Below are 20,000 nucleotides of genomic sequence, written 5' to 3' on the forward strand. Positions count from 1 at the left end.
CTCAGATCTTAAAAACTACTGAGGCTAGAGGGCTGCAAATTGGTATGTTGGTCATGCATCCTTCATGCATCAAACATACCAAATTGCAGCCCTCTAGCCTCAGTAGTATTTATTTTATTTAAGGTTAAAGTTAGCCATAATCGTGCTTCTGGCAGCGATATAGGATAGGCCACCACCGGTCCACGGTGCAAGCCTCATGGGCCGCTGTTCATACAGTATTATACCGAGACCACCGGAAGATAGACCTATTTTCGGTGGCCTTAATTATACGCTGCAGCGACTGCACAGAAAAATCGATTGCGCCGTAGAAACTCCGGCGCATTTGTTAATTGTTTCATAGATTCTTTGATTTGTTGTTGCTAAAACTGTCGTGATACGTTGAACTGGAACGGGGTCGCGTCTGCTCTGTGATGCGAACGAACATTAAAGAGGCGTTGAATGAGACTTGTTACGTGATCCAATTAATCCCCTGGAATGTTTTGATCGCATCGGTGAGGAATGGATGGTTACCTGTAGAAGGAAAGTGTTTTGAGTGAGTTGGCAATTAGTTCGATTGAGGTAACTCGTACCTGATACCAAATAATTTTAGAAAATTTCTTTTCAATGTTACAGAGTAGAGTAATCTCATACATAGATAGGTAGATGTATAGATTCATACGAAAAAAAAGTCAAGAATACCTTAGTTTAACCAGACCACTGAGCTGATTAACAGCTCTTCCTAGGGCTGGCCCGAAGGATTAGCTTTATTTTACGTGGCTAAGAACCAATTGGTTACCTGGCAACGGGACCTACAGCTTATTGTGGAATCCGAACCACATTATAACGAGAAATGAATTTCTATTATAAGAAATAAATTTCTCTAATTCTTCACTGGCCGGTCGGAGAATCGAGCGCGGGCCCAGTAGAGTGCTAGCCGAGAACGTTACCAACTCGTCCAATGCGAAGTCAGCTATGGAAGTAATAAATGTATTTTAATATTATGGAATGCAAAATGAAAGAAAAATCCTCAAAATTTCTGACCTCAAAAGTGGATGTTAATGACCCTATTTTTTACTAAAGTAACTCCCCCTCGAAGTAATTTGCGTAGGCCTTTAAATATTCCTGCATGAGGTACCTTTGCGTTGAGTAGGTACGCATACGTTAAGCCTATTTTCCGTGAAAGGGATGGTTCCTGAGCAAACACAACTCAGCAGTCACTGTCCCATTCATACTCGAACTGCGTAATCGTGGTGTTTAAAGCTCACAGGATTAAGAACTTCATAACTCCATCTTAGCATACTATGCTGTTTACCTTTATCTAGCAAGCCCTCTCGTGTATCCTGGATATAAAGGCCTTTGCTTTCAAAAAACTTTCGCAATTTATCCTGGGGTTTGTAAGTCTTCTTCTTTGTCTTCTACTCCCCAACACCTGAATTATACATGTTTTCACAGACTTGTGGTCATCCCCTTTCTCCACATGACCAAACCATTTCAAAACACTGTTTTCCATCCTGTCAAATTTGGTAATTTTGCACCACTTCTGTACCTCCACATTTATCATTCTCTCAGTTCTGTTAATGCCACATACTAACAAAGAGTTCATCTCATCGGCTTTAGTTACATTCAGCATTCACACTTTGCCTCCATAAAGTAGCATTGGCTCAGCAGTCTATCAATTGGCTTCCATAGATATGCAATCACTTCACAATCCTGTGCGCACGCACCATTACTTAACTTGCTTCGCTTCTCTGCCTTAACTCTTTCATCATACTTTCATTTTACCTCTTTCATCCTACTTTCATTTTACCTCTCATCCTACTTTCATTGTACCTCTTTCATCCTACTTGTATTTAGCCTCTTTCATCCTAATTTCATTATATCTCTTTCATCCTAATTTAACTTTACCGCTTTCATCCTAACTTCATTTTACCTCTTTCAGTCTACTTTCATTTTACCTCTTTTATCCTACTTTCATTTTACCTCTTTCATTTTACCTCTTTTATCCTACTTTCATTTTACATTTACTCCCTAAGACCTAAATGTATCAACTCCACCTAACACCGTCTATATTGCTATCCATCTTTCCCTCTTCTTTGTCTCCATTTACCCTCGCAAAATTACTCTTGCATCAATTTGCACACTACTATCCGTTGTTGCAAATGCATTCAAACTCCTTCACTAGTTTCTCCACTTCATTTTCACTCTCTCGTATAAGTACAACGTGCAAACACTAACCATTCCACAATCCATTCCCAATTCATTTTCTTATAAAACAGTTTTGCCTCAACACCTGCTGTTCCTTCTCTGACTTCTTGAATCACTCCATCCATAAAGATATTAAACTGCCATAAAGACTTCAGACTCTCATGCCTCAGACACAGGCTTAGGGCACCAAGCTCGTAAATCTCCCGTCTGCATAGTCTGATACAGACTTCTCCATCCTAAAATTTTTCAGTGGCTATAAGTGATCTGTCTTACATATCATTCATCCGCGGAACTTTGCACATTGATTTTCTCTCAATTCTGCGAGGTTTTTCTAGGTCCACGTGTGCCACGTATGTTTTTCCATTACCTTAAAATTATGTATGGGGCACCGTTTATTTGAGGAAAGGGCTTTTTGGGGAATACTCACTCACAAACACATACACACTAAATATATCTATGTGTACTGTATATCTATACCTATATATGTATATATAAATACAGTATATGTGTGTGTGTGTGTGTGTGTGTGTGTGTGTGCGCGCGCGCATGCTTCTACTTACATACATGCGATGATTTATTCGACTTGCTAAATGACTGATAATTTGTTGACTGTCATTCTCAGAAAATTTATAGACCAGTCTATTTTTTAGATAACCTTCGAACAAGTGACATGACAGTTTTTATCTAACTGTAATATCTAGTTATCAACAACTGCTTGGTTTGAAATTGTGTTGAAAGGAGGTGTCGACGTCGTTAATAACCAAAAAAAAAAAAGAAACGAAATCTTGCGCCAGATTGCGGAAAGGTAAAGGAAATTCCTACGTGACTTATCATCTCAGGTGAGATTAATTTGCATAATTAGTTTGCATGGACCTTCTCAATGCATATACCCCGGTTGAATTAGAATCAGTATTTCATCCCTGCCTGTCTTGGAGAGTGAGGATCGTGCATCGGCATTTGACGAATGAGCCTCAAAAAAAAAAAAAGATGGAATTAATGGGAAGGCGAATCGAGTTGTTGCAAGCAAGCTTGAAGTCGCTTTGACATATTTGGATGTTTTATACATGAAAGCCAGCTTGAAGTTTTGTATCCTAAGAAGGTTTTTCTGTTCTGTTTGAGGTGAATCCTGGTAACCTAAGTTGAAAATGTGTGAGCCTAATTTTTTCAAGGTTTGAAAAATAGAAACATACTACTTTTTCCTGACAATAGAGCGCGTTAGTTTTAGATTATATTCATTGTGTTTATATTCGAAATACGTTTAGTGTTGTGCAGTAAAAAGATAAAAGAGTGAATTTATAAGCATAACAACACTATAGAATAGATTTGTATGGTTTTGTAAAGTAGCGTATTTTATAAGTCTCACCTCTCTTTCATATGTTTCTAAGACATAAAGAAAGAAACGACACGCATCATGGATTTTGAGAGTCAAAAATGTCTTAGCTGAGATTTGGCTGAGGGCCTAATTTACTGAACTTTCCAGAATTACCAGTTTCCGTTTATCGGTACTGAATGTGATTGACAGTGATTGACACTGAAATTTAACAGCTGGGTCTTGTTGATTTTAAGTTTTTCGTCATTCTTTCTTTCAGAAAAGGGCCCGTTTGCTAGTACTAAACTTTTGCTTAAATGCCTTTATTCTTCCATCCTCATCTTTTGTTGTATTGATTTTACCGATCTTTCTTTTTCAACTGTTGTGTGCTTGTGGTTCCTTGATTGCTTTGGGTGTCAAATTATCTGAAGTCTCTGCGTTAGGTGCTTTTACTCCTAGGTGTAATTCCTTTCCCTCAAGCTGTCCTGAGCATTCCGCTGAGTATTATGGCCTGCGTGTGTGAATGGTCGTGTTGTATAGGCAAATAAGGAGCACAGAAATACAGGCAAGAGGAGAGGCAAGTTTGTGGGGCCTTTGGAAAAGAGGAAAATGAAGAAAATTAATTCCATCGTTTTATCTAGTGCTGGGGGAAATAAATAGTCTTTAGTGCAGTACTAGGGAAAGAAATAAAAACATTACTGGAGTGCTAGGGAATTGAACAGATCGCCAATGTAGTATTATGGGGAAAAAAATAAAGCATCAGTGTAGTGTTGTGGGAAACAAATAAAAGCCTCAGTGTAATGTTGTGGGAAACAAATAAAAGCATCAGTGTAGTGTTATGGGTAACAAATGAAAGCATCAGTGTAGTGTTGTGGGAAACAAATGGAAGCATCAGTGTAGTGTTATGGGAAGCAAATTAAAGCATCAGTGTAGTGCTGTGGGAAAAAATGAAAGCATCAGTGTAGTGTTGTGGGAAACAAATGAAAGCATCAGTGTAGTGTTATGGGAAACAAATTAAAGGATCAGTGTAGTGCTGTTGGAAAAAATTAAAGTATCAGTGTAGTTTTGTGGAAAACAAATGAAGGCATCAGTGTAGTGTTGTGGGAAACAAATGAAAGCATCAGTGTAGTGTTGTGGGAAGCAAATTAAAGCATCTATGTATTGTTGTGTGAAACAAATTAAAGCATCATAGTGTTGTGAAAAACAAATGGAAGCATCAGTGTAGTGTTATGGGAAGCAAATGAAAGCATCAGTGTAGTGCTGTGGGAAAAAATTAAAGCATCAGTGTAGTGTTGTGGGAAACAAATTAAAGCATCAGTGTAGTGTTATCGGAAACAAATGAAAGTATCAGTGTAGTGCTGTGGGAAAAAATGAAAGCGTCAGTGTAGTTTTGTAGGAAACAAATGAAAGCATCAGTATAGTGTTGTGGGAAACAAATGAAAACATCAGTGTAGTGTAGTGGGAAACAAATGAAAGCATTAGTGTAGTGTTGTGGGAAACAAATGAAAGCGTCAGTGTAGTGTTGTGTGAAACAAATTAAAGCATCAGTGTAGTGTTGTGGGAAACAAATGAAAGCATCGGTGTAGTGTTGTGTGAAACAAATTAAAGCATCAGTGTAGTGTTGTGTGAAACAAATTAAAGCATCAGTGTAGTGTTGTGTGAAACAAATTAAAGCATCATATTGTTGTGAGAAACAAATGAAAGCGTCAGTGTAGTGTTGTGGGAAACAAATGAAAGCATCAGTGTAGTGTTGTGGGAAACAAATGAAAGCATCAGTGTAGTGTTGTGGGAAACAAATGAAAGCATCAATGTAGTGTTGTGTGAAACAAATTAAAGCATCATAATGTTGTGAGAAACAAATGAAAGCGTCAGTGTAGTGTTGTGGGAAACAAACGAAAGCATCAGTATAGTTTTGTGGGAAACAAATAAAAGCATCAGTTTAGTGTTGTGGGAAACAAATGAAAGCATCAGTGTAGTGTTATGGGAAACAAAGCATCAGTGTAATGTGGGAAGCAAATAAAAGCATCAGTGTAGTGTTGTGGGAAACAAATGAAAGCATCAGCGTAGTATTATGGTAAACAAATGAAAGCATCACTGTAGTGCTAGAGAAAGAAATACAAGCATCTGTGCATTACTGGGGCGGCGAAATAAAGCGTCAGTGTAGTGCCAGGGGAGTGAAGTACAAGCATCATTGTAGAGCACGGGAAAAAAGTAAACCCATTAGCACAGTGCTAGGGGAAATTGATAAAAGCATCAGTGTAGTGCTACGGGAAAGAAATAAAAGCGTAAGCGTCTGGTTTGACGAGGCGTTAAGTGCACCCAAACGCTGTTCATCGATAACATTTCACGTTCAGAGTTGATGACCGCTCGGTTCATCGGAACTTTTACGAAAGATGGAAGACTGTTGCTGATTAATCGTGATATGTGTTTTGCATTCATATATACAGTACACTTACATAAATGTTCCCTTATACTCACTTTGTTTTACGTTCATACAGACATTAAAAAGCAAAAATCACAATGGCATGCAATACCGTATGCATTATAGCCAATACCAGCTTCCGCTACAGAATAGCTGCCGAATAGCTGCCTTTGCTACAGAATAGCAGCTTCCGCCATTTCTTGACGGTTACCTATTCTTTTTCATGTTAATTTTTGTTTTGCTGCTTTTTTTATTTAGATATTTACTGGCCCATCTGTTCCTTGAAACTGTAAAATGAATTGTAACATAAACATATTGTTTTTACGCGATGTGTGAGCATAGTATCAGTGACCATTGAATGTGAGATTTTGACAAAAGGTCTTTGTTTGCTCGTAAATAGATGGTTGTAGCGTTATGAAAGTTCGGTTTTTTACCGCTGTAGTTTTTGTAGAAATTCATATCGACTCCATTCATCTCTTTTTAAACTATATATTGCTGTCATATTTCAGGTGCCTTCTCGGTTCGTCTACGTTCTTGTTGGTTCCTTTCTCTATGGCAGCAGTTTAACCTCCGAATGCCTCTTTCCTTAGCAGTTCAGTGTTGAGGATGCCCCGGAACGGGGTAGTGCCGTCAGTGCACCTCATGCGGTGCACTGTAGGCATTACTTAAGGTTCTTTGCAGTGTGCCTTTGGCTCCTAACTTCAACCCCTTTCGTTCCTTTTACTGTACCTCCTTTCATATTCTCTTTCTTCTATCTTACTCTCCATCCTCTCCTATCAATTGATTCATAGTGCAACTGCAAGGTTTTCCTCCTGTTGCACCTTTCCAACCTTCTACTGTCAATTTCCATTTCAGCGCTGAATGACCTCATAGGTCCCAGTGCTTGGCCTTTGTCATAAATTCTGTATTCATGTCACTGTTGAGGATGGCTCTAGTTATTAAAGGATAACGAAGCTAATATTAGTACCATTAGCCACAAGCCAAAGTGGTATACTTTTTTTTCTATCCCCGTTGTAGTTACTACCAGTTTTTTTTTTTAAAGGACAACCATAGGGAACAGTCGCCCTCCCCCCGAATATTGGAAATAAACAAAGGGGGCTGGGGTGCGAGACGGCTTTGCCGAATATGTAGGCGGAGAAGAGAAAGCTATTGTTATTACGTGGAGAAAGGTAGGATAGGACATGATTTATTGATAGCGGATATTCATGTATAGAGAGAATGGACGGAGAAAGGAAGGGAAAGGATCGGAATGCGTAAGGAATTCAAAGGGTGATATGGTAGGATGAGGGCAAGAGTTTGAAATATGATGTCGATTAGCCAAAGAACGCTGATCTTGTGGAAGGAACATAGACTGTTATACGTGAGTGCACATGCTTACAATCACATACGACATACTGTACATACAAGCAGAAGTTTAACATTATAGTTTTGTGTAGCATCAGTCAGCAGTATAGTTTTTTAAGTATCAAAATGGCGAGTATAGTAAGGGAAGGGAAAGTAAAATATTTGGACTTAAATTGGTCTGACTTTGAACATAAGATCTATGAGTGCTAAGAGGGTATTTAGTAATAACTGTAGACTATAAAATCCCCTTTATGAAAACCTCATGTTGTTTCTTGTTTCCTATATTTACCTTCCCATACTAAAGAGACCCAAAAAGGAATGAAGGGTGATGATGAACCGAGACGAGAATACGGAGGAGCCACTGATAAAGAATAGGCCTATGAATCGGGCCTGTGATTTAGGGCGGGAAAAGTCTATCGATCCCCATTATTGCCGAAAACGTAGTGTCTGGATCTTTGCGGCCGTCCAATTCCAGCGACCAGAAATTAGATTTCCAGCCGCAAAGTGACGGTAAACGGTTGGTTGATTTACGACCCACTCGGGGAAGGACCAATTCTACCGGAAAAGAAAATACAGCCCCCCCCCCCCTCCTTTTTTTTGTAGCGCTGATGTTTAAAAAGAGGCGAATGATGTTGCCGTTATATGTACTCTTCTTTTTTTTTTTTTTGTAATTTTTTGTTTCTGGGTTGTGGTTGATGGTACTAATATCAGGGTCGTTGTTCCTTAATAAACGAGAGATTTTGTGACTAGATCTCCAGATTGCCTCCCTTCATGTAGAGATCTGAAGGGGCTTTGGCGTTAGTGAAGAGAAATACGATTAGAGTCGAGATAGACGGCGCAGGTTGCGCGCACACCACGAGCAGCCATGCTCGGTGAATGATAGCAGCAATACTACATCCAGTTTCACAGAGGTTATTTACCTTCCGTGTTTATCACACCATTCATTGCATAGTCATCAGGCAGGGTCTTATTCACTGGTCGTTGTATTGCCTCAGAATTAAACAGTCTTCCTCTATCTTTTAACCAGCCTGTGATTTATTATTTTTGCGTCTCTCCCTCATCAATCTTAACGAGAAGAATTTTATGTCCGGGTTATGTTCGTCGTGCATGCCGTTTGATTTCATTAAAGCATTAAAGTTGCTTTACGACAGTGCGCGCGTGCCTCAGGAACAGACCCATTAGCATACGTTTCTCATTCAAACAATTATAAACTTGAGGGTAACAGATTATCAAAGTTGCAAGAATTATTCGGAAGGAGGGCAGTTATGAATTTCGTTTTAATGCGGAGAAATGCGATCCGTTCTCGTGGAGCGTGTGTTTATAAATACGCTCACATCGCAGTAATTTTGCAGCTGTTCATTATCATTATCATTCTTAATGAGGTTTGGGGAAAGGACATCGTGTTGTTGCTAATCTATTACCTCTCAGACGTATAACAGTAAGCGTGTGCAGATAAAATAGTGATTTCTTTGAGCGTCTAATCACTTTAAAGCAAAGAATTATAGTTGCCGATCTGTGTGAGTTGCTTCTTGGAAATGATTATTCGTCCTTTTCCATCTGCGTTTGAAATCATGCTTAAATTCTTTTATTCTGCCGTGTTTTGAATATCGTCCTTGAGTTCGGTCTCCAGCACCTGAGTCACACCCTAAATCCCGTAGGGGGTTAGTGCTGTCAGTGCACCTCACGCTGTGAGGTAGGCGTCACTTAAGGTTCTTTGCGGCGTCCCTTCGGACCCTAGCTGCAACCCCTTTCATTCCTTATATTGGAACTTCGTTCGTAGTCTCCTTTACAATCTTTTTACCCTCAATTTCCCTTGCAGTGCTGGATGATTTCATAGGTCCCAGCGCTTGGCCTTTGTCCTAAATTTTATATCCCATACCATCTCACATCCTAAATTGCTGAATAAACCATGACCTCATTAACAGTCTTATTCGAGACCAGTGATTCTTAAAACGGGGGGGCGCGCCCCTAGAAGCTTACAGGGGGCGCAAGCAGGGTTGCCAGATGGTGCCTATTTTTTTTTATTTGTGATATTAATTGCAAAATAGCCAAAAACATTATCACGGCTTCCATCTGTTTTCTAATGATTATCTCAAAACATGCCAAAAATTAAAAATATAAGTCAATTTTCATTTCAAGTCTTATTTATGAATTGAAATATAGAACAGTGCATACTTATAAAAAATATAACACCAATAGAACAAAAATCTACCATTCATCCATATACTGTATTCATATAAGCAAATAGGCAACATATTGTTTACAGCTGGCAAAAAATTCAGGTGTGGGGGGGCCGTGGGATCTATACATAATGCAGAGGGGGGCGCAAGGCAAAAAAGTTTAAGAACCACTGTTCTAGACCTTAGCATTATATTTCTGGTAACGTGTTTGTGCATGCATTATAAAACTTTTCGATACTTCTGATCATCGTTTTCCATTCAGATCCTCTTATACTGTACAAGACACCACGTAGTAATAGGCATGCAATTATTTCCGACAATCTCCCTTTCTCTTACGTCAGGTTGAATACCTCAGAGTTCTAGAAGTTTTGTTCAGTTTGTGTCCAAAATATGTATGATTCTCCCAGTCATGTAGTTGAATCGTTCAAACTAAACAAGTTCATTATTATTGAAGTGGCTGACATTAGTCTCTTTTAACAGTTTTGTTTGTATTGTCTCATTTGATTCCCTTTTTTTACTTCTCATTTATATGGCTAATTCTTCAATTTCTTTTTCCTTTTTGGGCTGCTTTCGCTATTTGACCCCCTTGGTCTTGTAGCATCCTGCTTTTCAAATGGGAATGCTGCTTGGATATTAATATATATATATATATATATATATATATATATATATATATATATATATATATATATATATATATATATATATATATATATATATATATATATAAGGACAGGAGGAAAGATGTGCCACTGAAGCTGATATCTAGAAGTTGACTACTTTTTATAACTAGTTCCTGGGTTCACAAAGACCAAAGAACCCCCGCCCCCCGGCCACAATCGAAGCAACAACGGCTTTAATTGCTCTGGTAATATTATTGAATGTAATACTGAATAGTTTTAGAATCTTGCTTGAAGGAACCTTTGCATTCAAAAGCAACTTCCATAATGGCTTAGCAACCTGAGCAATCTTGAAGTGCCATAACTTTCTAAGTCTTATATCCTCCTTTTGCTCATTCCCTTTACGAGATTTCTTTTCATTTTAGTACATTATATATATTATTACTATATATAAATTATCATCTATACTTTGTGGCATTAATTAAATTAACTTCAGAGCTCAGACATCAATTTCGTATTCAGTATATCTGTGATGCCCAGTTTAACTCGAGAATATCTTATCAAATACCTTTTTAGATTACGTTCTATCTTTCTCTAGTCAATTTTATAGAATGAATTAGTTTTATCTCTCAGTTTTATATTATAGAGAAAGGAAAGCTCAGACAAACTTATTACATTTCACTTCTAAACTTACAAGAGACTAAAAGGCAATAAAAACGATTATGTGAAAATGAAGTAAAATCAAAATACAAGCAATAATGAATTAAAAATGAAAGTAAAATGCAAATGAAGATGATTATCGAAATGACTTACATTAGCTGAAAATCATGTCAAGTGCAGCAGCAACACAATCAAATCAGTGATCATTAAGGAAGGAAACAATACATATATACCCATTTAACATTGAGTAATCCTCTTGTGTTGCGATAATCTTTACCAATGCAACAATGGACAATTAAATCGAAGGGGAGCAGCAAATAGCTCTGTGATTCTCAGACCGGGTGCCGTGGCACCCTCGGGTGCCACAGACAGTACCTAGGGGTGCCGCAGGATTGTCATGAATTTTGTCTTGGCTAGATCATCTCATTGAACATTTATAAAATAAAAATTGCAGAATTCTTCATATAATTATTATCAGTGTGTCTACTTTAATTATGTATATCTGATTCTTCTGATATGCTCTTTGTTTGTACAGTATATTGTGCTGATTTTGGTTTTAAAATGGATGATAATTTTATTCATTAAATGAGAAGTTAATTCATGCGATATGGTGGGATGGTGAAGCTGGGGAGCCGCGGTAGCGATCACATTAGCTAGGGTGCCATCACTAAAAAAAGACTGAGAATCACTGAACTGGTTAAACAGAGTGCAACACAGTGTAATCTTAAAGAAATAAAAAAAATTTTTAAATGTATCAGTTAACAGTTTGCCTCTTTCTCACCCAAAGTACATCATGGGTGCTCAGTATATTGGATTTCTTATATATTAGATTTATTCTTATGGTTGTCTTTCTTGGCCATACATTTAATAACAGTATTCCCCTTAGCGGGGTAGTGCCGTCAGTGCACCTCACGGGGTGCACTGTAGGCATTACTTAAGGTTATTTGCAGCGTCCCTCCGCCCCCTAGTTGCAACCCCTTTCATTCCTTTTACTGTACCTCCGTTCATATTCTCTTTCTTCCATCTTGCTCTCCACCCTCTCCTAACAGTTATTTCAATTGCATCTGCTAGGTTTTCCTCCTGTTACACCTTTCAAACCTTTCTAATGTCAGTTTCCCTTTCAACACTGAATGACCTCATAGGTCGCAGCGTTTGGCCTTTGGTCTAAATTCTTTATTCCATTCCATTCCAGTAAGAGTATTCGTTGTACTTTCTTTTGTATTAATGTAATTTCGCGAAGACTGGATACTGTCACCTGTGTGGCTGTTTTTCTTAACGACACCTTTAATAACTGTATTTGTTGCACTGTCTTTTGTATTCTCCATGTAATTTCTCAAAGGTTGGGTCCTGTCACTCACGTGATACAGAATTCTTCACAGGTCATAATATTCTTGTACACAGTTCTGACGAGCGCTTTAATTCAGGTGGTGTGCAGTTTCATTAAATAGATAATTAGCCTACATCTTTTAACTACTTAGTTATAGTCGTAGTTGCAGTATTCAATGTACTGTTTGTCCGTACTAGTGTCAGTAATCAATTAACACCCTCTGTATTTACTTACATCATCAAAAGATGTTAGTAGTAGAAAATTAACAGTGGTCTGATTAAACTACTTAGCAATAATAATAATAATAATAATAATAATAATAATAATAATAATAATACGGAAATTTAGAATATAAAACAGCTTCTACTCAACAGGCATTGGATGTGTAACGTGTGCAGAAATAGCTTACAGTTGCAATAAATAACAATTATGTTGAATTAAACCGGCGCTACGTTAAATGTGAAAGTCATTAGACCTAATGATACTGTGAATTATAATGAAGTACAATGAATGTAAATTATCTTCCAGAAATAACGAACTTTACAAAGATTGCATTGGTCTGAAGTCATCCTGCGACTGTTTTTAAAATGAATTAGTGACTTACCTTTCAAAACTGATTTCCTCGCGCCCAGAGTAAGTCGAGCAGTTAATTCTCTGCATATCTCCTTAACAGATTCAGTCTACTGTTGCTTGGTGTCTTCTGTCTGGGCTAAGTCCAAACCCCAGAGGGAGGTAGTGCCGCCAGTGTACCTCACGCGGTGGACTGTAGGCATTACTAAAAGTTGTATGTAGCTTCCCTTCCGCCCAAGCTGCACACTCTTTCATTGCTATTACTAAACCTCCATATACTGTATATTATCTTTCTTCCAACTTACTGTCCACCTTCTCCTAACAGTTGTTTCGTAGTGCAAGTGCGAGGTTTTCTTCTTGGTGCACCTTTAAAACTTTTTACTCTCAATTTCCCTTTCAGTGCTGAATAATCTCATAGGTCCCATCGCTTGCTCTTTAGCCTGAATTGCATATTCCATTACATAAGTCCAAAAGCTTTGTCTGTATGCTTAAAGTATATCTTAATTTAACCAGACCACTGAGCTGATTAATAGCTCTCCTAGGGATGGCCCAAAGGTCCAGTTGACCTCTAGAGACGTAATCCTAGGCCATGTTGTTCCCAGTAGGACTACATTGCAGGCTTCATTTGGTTGGGTGTGATCAGCAGTCGGAAGCCTCTAAAGCAAGTCAGGGTGCCGTCTGGAGGTCGTGGGTTTGGCTGTGGCCAGCAGTTGATTGTACTCTTACTTCAAGGAGCTTAACTGTTCCAGTGTTCCTAAGTGAATGCCTGGAGGTGGACCCATCAGTTGCTCGAAAGGTCATTGGCTAGCCAGGGTCAAGGATGTGCTATTGCTGACTTCCGAATGTGGGGCATATCGACAAGATAGCCGCCCTTACAATCTGCGGAAGCTGGTATCCATCATCGCGATAGCTGTTGTAGCTACGTGGAATTATTCTCTTCCTGCTTAAGGAAGAGAATGCTTGGCTTACTTAATTTACTCTCTCATATGTGTTCACATGTAGAATTATGGGGAAAAAGCTGTTCGAGTGCATGGATCAAAACTGCTAATGAGGTTAGGTGGTGAAGTCGGAAAAACACGTTAGAACTGAGAATTTACATAGAAATCTCAGCGTAAGATTACTTTAATGGGTTTCATGCTAGAATGGTGCACTCTTAGGAAAAGGCCGGTAATTCTCCTCTGATTTCTGTTTGTGTGCCCACATGAGGATGGTACTTGGACTTTATCCAAGATGATGAAAGTGCCTTTCGGCAGACGTTTGCATATTTTAGTGAAGATAACCTTTTCACTAAACTCAGATTAATTTCTCCCATTTTTTTTCAATCTTCAACTCTTTTAAGCTCATGGTTCTGTGGCTGCAAGGATTTTAATGGGTGCTAAACTTCTTTCGTGAGAACGATGTCTTTGCCTTGTAATTTTAGTATTGCTGGTCTTAGCTTCGATGTCGATTTTGTTAGAAAATCGATGTACACAGTGAATTGGTCAGTTAATTATTAAACCTGTGTGACTATGTGTGATTCTTTCTACCATCTTCGCATGCACAGTTTTCATTTATCGGATATTTTCTTTGGCATACATTCTCGTTATTGAGTGCGACATTGAATATCTGTTGCAGTGTGTTCTAAACATTTTAGTTTGTACCAGGACGACAGTTGAATTGCGAACCACCATTCAATTATTTCCATTAATGTCACTAATATAGCAGGTGTAATTCAACCTGCAGTTCTGTCTTGTGGAAATCAATGCTCACGTTTTGAGAGAGGCAACAAACTGCAGTCTTCTCACGCATTCTCGTATGTGAATATGCAGTTTGTCTTGAATATATCAAAGGCCTTTCTAATTTCGTCCCAGTTATACTTTGCGGGCGCAGAAGCGTAGCTGGAATTACTAGATTTAAGGAATAATTGTCTTCTTCTGTTTAAATTGATATGTATTGGCGTCTGGTTCACTAAACCTTTCTCGTTCTTCTGGACATAGTATTTTTAGCGTTAAAATATTTATGCATCCACGCTGAAGGGATTAAAGATAATTGTCTTTTGCAGAGAGAATTTTTTGCGTTATCACTGATGTTTTCATGACAGAACTTTGCTGTTGTAACGCTGGTTTGGTATTGAATTCAGTCCATCTTTTATTTTTCTTTATAGACTACACCGCCTCCCACTGTCAATGAACTTTTGTGCTATAGGCTTGCAGTTAATTACGAAATTATTATTTCTTTATAGATTATGCAGTCATTGTAGAATGCTTTGGTAATAGGTAATGCTTTTCCATGCTGCATATACTGTGCTTTACTAAGCTTTCGCATGTCTTTAATTTAGTTTTTTTGTTTTTGTGACTGAACTCTGTGGTCTTTTCTCCTTCAAACTAGGTAGAATTAATTAAGTTATAAAACCCCAAGCAAAATGTCTTTCCTTTCTTGTCAGTTAAATGCATCTGCGTAGGTTCGTCTACCACTAAATATATTTCTTTTTCCACCGTTGGTAAAATTTTTTTTACCAAGGATTTTACTTTGTGTATACTGTAGGAAAACGTCCTTGGTGAGTTCTCAATGCAAACCACTATAACGTATTCCTTCACAAAGAAAGATCATTTTCATCATTGTTGTTTTGAAGGTCTCTTACCGGCCATATCGGTCTTTCGCTGCTAATGTTTATGCATTTGCTGCTGCCCTTCACACCACTTCGATATCCTTCGCTCCCTCGCTGATAATCAGGAAAGGGGTGAAACCCTATTGCCTGTTTAATGATAAAAGTAACTTGCTTGTGTGGCGTGAGCGTCTTAAATTAGCTACGCCTGTCTTTATGGGGCGAGGTCACGTTTTTCACCCGAAGGTGCCTGTGTTCGACTCTGAGCGGTTTAGACGTTAATGCTGTTTTAGTTTTCTGTAAAAGAAAGCTATTGAGGTGGCTATTTGTCTGTCCGTCCGCAGTTTTTCTGTCCGCTCTCAGATCTTAAAAACTACTAAGGCTAAAGGGCTGCAAATTGGTATGTTGATTATCCATCATCCAGTCATCAAACATGCCAAATTGCAGCCCTCTAGCCTCAGTAGTTTTTATTTTATTAAAAGTTAAAGTTAGCCATAATAGTGCGTTTGGCAACAGGCCACCACCGGACCGTGGCTGAAAGCTTCATGGACCGCGGCTCATACAGCATTATACGCTGTACAGAAAACTCGATTGCGCCGAAGTTTCTTCGGCGCATGTTTTACTTATTTTCAATTAAAACGGAGCTTGAAAACATATATCTGATTTTTTTCTGTGCATATTTTGTTATATGCAAATTCCAATCGCCATTTACCTCCCATGTTTCACAATTATTTGACCTGTCTCTCAGTTTCGCTGCATCACTTATAAAGTTACACTTATTAATAGATAATTCGTAAGAATTCACAGCAAAAGATTTACTTCTTTTTATTAGGTTACGGTAATTGCTTATTATCTTCTCTCACTTAATAATTTGAAATTGCTGGGAACAGCTTATGGTTTTGGTTGGGATCCATTTTTGCGCAGTGAATTTTAGTCTGATTTGACTTATTTAATTTTTTTTATGAATTTACGTTTTTTTATGTTCTGAAGACAGATAGAACATAACTGCTCAGAAAAAAAATAATCCTTTCAGAAATGCTTGTTTTAATGCTCTTCGTTTTCTTTTAAAAGTTGACAGGTCTGCCTCTCGAATGTAATTTAGAAAGTGCTGTAGAAGACAGGGAATCCCACATTTTGAAATTTGCAATTGAATTTTGACTCGTCTAAAAGAACTTCATTGAAAAAACAAGGTTTTTGGACAATTTCTTACATCCTGTAAGGGGCGTGTCATTAGTAAACGATACATGCATAGCAAGAGGTGCGCAAAAATTGAATCACAGGGTAGAACAATCCTGCATTAGTGCAGCTGAACACCATAATGATAAAAAAAAATCCTTGTCAGAATTTAATGGTAGAATACGCTTACAAGAATAATATCCTTTAGCATCAAATTATTATTATTATTATTATTATTATTATTATTATTATTATTATTATTATTATTATTATTATTATTACAATACAAAAAATCCTTATCAGAATTTAATATTAGAGCACGCTTACATGAATTTTATTTTTTGGTATCAGATTATTATTATTATTATTATTATTATTATTATTATTATTATTATTATTATTATTATTATTATTAAAAAATTGAACCCTATTCATACGGAACAAGCCCAGGGGGGGCCATTGACTTGAAATTCAAGCTTCCAAAGACTATAGTGTTCTTGGAAGAAGCAACAGGAGATGACAGGAAATACAGAAAGAAAGAAGAGATCACTTATTAAAAAAGAAAAAAAAAATAACAAATCAAAGAATAGAGAAAAATGTATGTAAATTTTTAAGATACAAGGAGAATTGTATTAAGGTAGTATTGCGCTGCATCTTCGCTTAAACTTCCGAAGTTCGAGACTGACTAGATTGGCGAAGTATGGCATAGAATCATTTTTCTAAACTTGCTCTCATTTCACGCTACGTATCTCTTGTTCTGCATGTACCCGCCCACACGAACCACCCACGGACCAAGCAAGAATGGATGTTTATAACACGAATGAAGCAAGAAACCTTTGTATATATGATTTATATCCTAGTGATAAATATTTATATTTTTATATCAGTAGTTACTCAGTGTCTATCTCATATCAGACCTCCAGTGCGTGTTTTCAGTCCTAATGTGTTTCAGTATGTATATTTTCATTTACCACTGTTTTCTTGTGTATTAAACACTTCTCTGTCGGTTAAGACCTCAACTTTTAAGTTGCTTCTCTCTCGTTATTTAGAGTTACTCAATGATATTCACAATTAAGCGGGTACTTGAGTTTAGTGTAGATATACTAAATAACAGACTGATAGGCAATTGCATTAAGGCAACTTTATACAAATGACTGAAATTCGTTTACTTTCCTCTTGGACAATTGTGTAGTTTGGATATCCTGACCCCATGAGAATGTTTTGGTCGTGAGGCCAAATGAAACTCTTGTTGAATCGAAGTATGTGTTAGGTTTGTGGCGTCTTGAAGCATTTTCAAGTCAGACTATGCACCGATCTGCTAATATTTAATGTTAAGATGTATTCCTTTTTGTGTGATATCGCAGCACAAGCATGCATGATTTTAGTTTTGCCCTAGTAGAAAAAAATTGGTTAGTTGTGAAAAGATGCCAGAAAATTTGTTCGTGCTATGCTGCCTTCTTACATTAAGCAAGTTTTAGCACATAAGGCTTTTTTTTATCTGGTCTCAGACTCATATTATCAGGTTTAAGCAGCAGATGTTATTTTGTAATGATATTATTTAACTAAATTCTTGGTCTATTCACTGGGAAGAAAGAAAGATTTTCTCTCAGCTAGTGATGTCACTTACCCTGAGGCCAGTGGCGGCCACGCACATTAGCTCATTATACTTCGGGAGAACTGCTGCTATAATGGTAGCAAGCAGTAAAACACTGATATGACCTCTTTAGTAAGTGTCGCATGTTCGGGGTACTTATTTACTTAAAGTCAGAGGAGCTTCTAGTAACTTCTAGTAAAGGGTTGTGAACCCTTTGGTGGGAGGAAAAATTCACATAAACGACAGATGAGCCCTGTCTCCTGAGCTTTTCACTTCTGAGAGATTTTGGAATAGAAGATAATAACACTTCGGCTGATGGAAATTATGGTTTCCAGAGGAAAATATTTGTAAGCTTACTTTCAGTGAAAGAGTAAGGTAATGGTTATAATGATTAGAAGAGAAGTGGCTGGAGGAATATATGATTATTATTTGGTTGAAGAAAAATTTCAAAATCGATATAAGCTTAAGTTAGATAGAAAAATGGGAAAATGTGGCTGCAAATATGAGAGAGAGATCGTGTAAAGCTCTCTCTCTCTCTCTCTCTCTCTCTCTCTCTGTTTTGTGGAAGTTTCACTACACGGGGTTCTTCCCCTTTGGTGGGAAGCGATGTAGTACATACATGCATACATGTATATATATACGCATGTATGCATATACATATATATTATATATATATATAATCCATACAGTAGTTATCAGTATACATACCCTGTACTCATTGTAAACGTAGTATGTAGTTGAGGAAAAGTATGAATATTGATGGCTGAAAAACAAGGCAAGAATGCTGACTCACGTTCTACCAGATCATGGAATGGTGTCCTCCTTGGAGAAACATGACGTAATCGCCGCTTTTGTGAAATGGCTGGGTATAATATGCATATTTTCTCGTATATTTGTATAAAAGATTTACGTACATGTCCACGCACATACGCACACACACCTACATACATAAATACATTATACAGTACTACATATGTGTGTATATATATGTATATGTAAATATGTACATGTATGTGTATATATATGTATGTATATATGTATATATATATATGCACATACATATATACTGTATACATATGTATATATGTACATATATATACATAAACATACATATGTATGTATATAAATGAATTTTATTACTGTTTATTCTTGTTATGCGTTTAATCATATTCCGAGCGTTTAGCTTTTCCAACACAAATAACTGAACTCTTTGGTCACACTCGTTCATTCACTCCGAAAGCAAACGCCTTAGACGTAATCGGACTAATAAGCGTTCTCAGGTAAATTGCTGCTTCTTCCAAAAAGAAAAAAAAAAAGAGAGAAGACGTTAATGTCCCGGTGTCCTAAACAAAGAGTGAGGTGGAGGAGTCCATATTTGAAGGTTGAGGTCACCTTCGCGAAGGTGGCTCACAAGGACACACTTTATGTATGTTAAGCCCAAAAGAAGAAGAAGAAGAAGAAGAAGGAGAAGAAGAAAAGGAAAAGAAAAATACTAAAACATTCGATGAAGCTGCAGTGTTTTCAATTAGATTCTGTATTCGGTGTAATGTACTTTATTATTATTATTATTATTATTATTATTATTATTATTATTATTATTATTATTATATTACTGAGCTAATACCATTACATGAATGTGTATTTACTTTTACTTATTCTTATACACTACTATTATTATTATTATTATTATTATTATTATTATTATTATTATTATTATTATTATTATTACTGGGCTAATACCATCACGTGAATGTGCATTTACTTTTGCTTATTTTATTTTTTTACAGTACTACTACTACTACTACTACTATTATTAATATTATATTATCGTTATTATTATTGCTATTATTATAATTATTGAGCGAATACCATTACATTAACATGCATTTACTTTTACTTATTTACCATTGCATTTATTTATTTTATCTATTTTTGTCATTGTCATTTGGTTCGGGAAAATCTTCGTTCTCTTATATTTGCTTTTTCAAATGGCTGTTTCCCCTATTCACTCCCCACGCATGTTGTTTGTG

The sequence above is a fragment of the Macrobrachium rosenbergii genome, chromosome 2 (genome assembly GCF_040412425.1).
Source record: "Macrobrachium rosenbergii isolate ZJJX-2024 chromosome 2, ASM4041242v1, whole genome shotgun sequence".
Classification (NCBI taxonomy): Eukaryota; Metazoa; Arthropoda; class Malacostraca; order Decapoda; family Palaemonidae; genus Macrobrachium; species Macrobrachium rosenbergii.